General features: G+C 33.7%; 1 pseudogene; it reads left to right on the forward strand.

Annotated features, from left to right (window-relative positions):
• Positions 1 to 3,381: 3,381 nt before the first annotated feature.
• On the forward strand, positions 3,382 to 4,065 carry LOC143639142 (ras-related protein Rab-1A pseudogene; annotated as a pseudogene).
• The last annotated feature ends 464 nt before the right edge of the window (positions 4,066 to 4,529 follow it).

The raw sequence follows: 4,529 nt of genomic DNA on the forward strand, positions 1-4,529 counted from the left end.
TTCCTTTGTTTCTATTTCCCTCTTTTCTTCCTAATAGCCAAACTTTATTGCTATCTCTCTCACTCTTTCTTTCATTCTTCTACTTCAGTTTTTTTTGTTCTCCCCTCTTACAAACATGTCCTACATCACCTCTGCATTTTCCCTACTCAATTCTTGAATATACAATCCCTTTTCTACTATACAATCTCTTCTTATTTTCCTCTTAAACAATGCTATTTTTAATTGAATATTTATACATATTCATATATCATTATTTTCTCTTATTTTTCCATTTTATTTGAAGGCAGTTATTTTTTATAGATCAATATTTCGAGGACTAAGATGTTTAAGTAGTATATATTGATTTTGTTCTTATAATATTTTATTTACTTTTTATTTCTTTATTTTTATTTATTTAAACTTTCTATTTTTTATTTTATTTTTTAAATTTGTATTTTACACATTTTTCCTCTCACTTATTGGTTTCCCTCAACTCTCTTTTTCTTCCAATAGCCAATCTCTATTGTTCTCTCTTTTACACTTTCTATAATTTTTTACTTCTATTTCTGCTCCTCCTCCTTCAAAATCATCACATCCTTCATCACTTCTGTTCTATTCCTGGTCACCACATAAAATAGTAAACCCTTATGTAAACTTACTATTTTTACTGTGGGTAATAACTGCTCATATAATTTCTGATTATTGTAACAATCAACATTGTACATTTCATTGCAAGAGTTATTAGGTTTAATGCTGTAAATTGTTTGCATTGGTTGTTATTATTATCTGTCTCCCCCTAAATGTGAGGTGTTGGAAACCTTCAGGGACACTATAATTCCACAAGGTAGAAATTTTACTACCCAAACCAATGGTTAGATGGGTAGACACAGAAAACACGAAAAAGTCAGGGAGCAAATTGCCTAAATCAAAGCAAAATATATTAAGAAACAGAATCTACTGACCCCACTATGGAAGAAATGTTAGAGAAAGGGTTTAGAGTGTTCATAGTTAAATTGATCTGCAAGGTAAAGGAAATGTAAAGAAGAAAATACAGGAAGTGAAAGATTACTTCAATAAAGAGAGATTCTGAAAAAAAAAAAAAAAAAAAAACAACAACCAGGAGTTTCTATTCTCATATCTGATAAAATTAAGTTCAAGTCAAAATTAATTTGAAGACACACAGAGAGTCATTTCATACTGCTTAAGGAAACTATAGATCAAAAAGACATAAAAATCTTAAATATTTATGACTCAAATAATGGAGCATCTATATACATCAAAGAAACTATTCACAATCTCAAGAATCAAATAGATCATAACACAATAATACTGGGAGAATTCAATGTGCCTCTCTCACCACTTGATAGATCTTCAAAACAAAAAATAAATAAAGAAGCCATAGAACTAGCTAGGTGTGGTGGTACATGCCTGTAATCCCAGCTGCTCATGAGGCTAAGGAAGGAGGATTGCATAGGGCAAAGCCAGCCCCAGCAACTTAGCAAAGTCCTAAGTAACTCAGTGAGACCCTCCTCTAAATAAAATATAAAATGTGCTGGGGATGTGACTCAGTGGTTAAGCACTCCTGGGTTCAATCCCCGGTACAAAAACAAACAAACAAACAAACATGCCATAGAGCTTAAAAATTCAATTAATAACATAGACCCAACAGACATATGTAGAATATTTCATCCATCAATGACTGGATACACTTTTAGTCATTGAGCATGGAACATTCTCTAAAATAGATGACATCTTAGTTCACAAAACTAAGAAAACACACAAAAAATAGAGATAATACCTTGCATTCTATCAGATCATAATGTAGCAAAATTAGAAATTAATTATAAAATAAAAACTATAAGTTATTCTAACACCTGAAGACTAAATAATAAACTATGGAATGACTAATGGATAACTGAAGAAATCATGGATGAAATCAAAAAAATACTTAGTGGTAATTGAGAACACTGATACACCACATGAAAATCTCTGGGAAACTATAAAGACAGTTCTAAGTTCATTGCATTAAGTTCATTTATTAAAAGAATAGAAAATCACCAAATAAATAATTTCATGTTACATCTTAAAGCCCTAGAAAAAGAACAAACCAACACCAAAAGCAATTGAGGAGAGGAAATAATTAAAATCAGAGATGAAATTAATGAAATTGAAACAAAAAAATCAATATAACAAAAGTTGACTCTTTGTGGGGCAGAGGTTGTGGCTCAGTGGTAGAGCACTTGCCTAGCATGTGTGAGACACTGGGTTTGATTCTCAGCACCACATATAAATTAATAAATAAATAAAGGTCCATCAACAACTAAAAAAAGTTTTGTTAAAAATAAATGAATTGATAAATCAAGCCAAGCTAATGAATAAAAAGAGAGTGAAAACTCAAATTAATAAAATTCATGATGAAAAAGGATATATCACTATGGAAACCACTGAAATATAGAAAATAATCAGAAACCATCTTGAAAATCTATACTCCAATAAAATAGAAAATCTTGAAGACATGCATAAATTTGTAGAGACATATGACCTACCCAAATTGAATCAAGAGGACATAGAAAATTTAAACAGATCAATTTCAAGGAATGAAATTGAAGATGCCATCAGAAGCCTACCTACAAAGAAAAGCCCAGAACCAGATGGATTCTCAGCTGAATTCTATGAGCCCTTCAAAAAAGAACTAACCCCAACACTCCTGAAATGATTACATGAAATAGCAAAGGAGGAAACCCTTCCAAACTCACTCTATGAAGTTAGTATAACCTTGATACCAAAATCAAACAGAGACACATTAAGAAAAGAAAACTTCAGACCAACATCCCTGATGAATGTGAATGCAAAATTTCTCAATAGAATACTGGCAAAATGCATACAAAAGTATATTAATAAGGTAATCCACCATAATCAAGTGGGGTTTATTCCGGGGAAACAAGGCTGGTTCAACATATGGTAATCAATAAACGTAATTCACCATATCATTTGACTTAAAGACAAGAATTACATGAGTATCTCAATAAATGTGGAAAAATTATTTGACAAAAGTCAGCATATATTAATTCTCAAAACACTAGAAAGGGCTGCAGTTGCAGCTCAGTGGTGTAGCACTTGCCTCGCATGTGAGAGTTACTGGGTTTGATCCTCAGCACCACATAAAAATAAATAAACATTAAAAACACTAAAAAACTAGGTATAAAAGGAACATACACCCCAACATTTAAAATCTATATACACTGGTGGAAGCGATAGCTGAGTGGCGGCGGCTGCTGATTGTGTTGTAAGGGAACGGAGTGGGGGAAGACATTTGCTCTCCTGGAACAACCTATCTCATTCCTTTCCTTCAATTACCCGTGGCATGGAAAGTCAGGGTGGTGGCTACAGCAGCTGCAGTGACATGTCCAGCATGAATCCTGAATATGATTATTTATTCAAGTTACTTCTGATTGGCGATTCTGGGGTTGGAAAGTCTTGCCTTCTTCTTAGGTTTGCAGATGACACATATACAGGAAGCTACATCAGCACAATTGGTGTGGATTTCAAAATAAGAACTATAGAGTCAGATGGGAAAACAATCAAGTTTCAAATATGGGAAACAGCAGGCCAAGAAAGATTTCAAAAAATCACCTCCAGTTATTACAGAGGAACCCATGGCATTATAGTTGTGTATGATGTGACAGATCAGGAGTCCTTCAATAATGTTAAACAGTGGCTGCAGGAAATAGATTGTTATGCCAGTGAAAATATCAACAAGTTATTGGTAGGAAAAAAAATGTGATCTGACCACAAAGAAAGTAGTAGACTACACAACAGCAAAGGAATTTGCTGATTCCCTTGAAATCTCATTTTTGGAAACCAGTGCTAAGAATGCAACGAATGTAGAACAGTCTTTCATGATGATGGCAGCTGAGATTAAAAAGACAATGGGCCCTGGAGCAAGAGCTGGTGGCGCAGAGAAGTCCAATGTTAAAATTCAGTGCACTCCAGTCAAGCAGTCAGGTGGAGGTCGCTGCTAAAATTTGCCTCCGTCATTTTCTCACAGCAATGCATTTGCAATCTGAACCCAAGTGAAAAAACAAAATTGCCTGAATTGTACTGTATGTAGCCGCACACAACGGACTCTTACCATCTCCACAAAGGTCAGAGATTGTAAATGGTCAATACTGACTTTTTAAAAAATTCCCTTGACTCAAGACAGCTAACTTCATTTTCAGAACTGTTTTAAACCTTTGTGTGCTGGTTTATAAAATAATGTGTGTAATCCCTGTTGCTTTCCTGATACCAGACTGTTTCCCGTGGTTGGTTAGAATATATCTTGTTTTGATGTTTATATTGGCATGTTTAGATGTCAGGTTTAGTCTTCTTAAGATGAAGTTCAGCCATTTTGTATCAAACAGCACAACCAGTGTCTGTCACTTTCAGTGCATAAAGTTTAGTAAGATGTTCTGTGTAAGATCTGATTTGCTAGTTCTTCCTTGTAGAGTTATAAATGGAAAGATTACACTATATGATTAATAGTTTCTTCATACTCTGCATATAATTTG

Source organism: Callospermophilus lateralis, chromosome X (assembly GCF_048772815.1).
Source record: "Callospermophilus lateralis isolate mCalLat2 chromosome X, mCalLat2.hap1, whole genome shotgun sequence".
NCBI lineage: Eukaryota > Metazoa > Chordata > Mammalia > Rodentia > Sciuridae > Callospermophilus > Callospermophilus lateralis.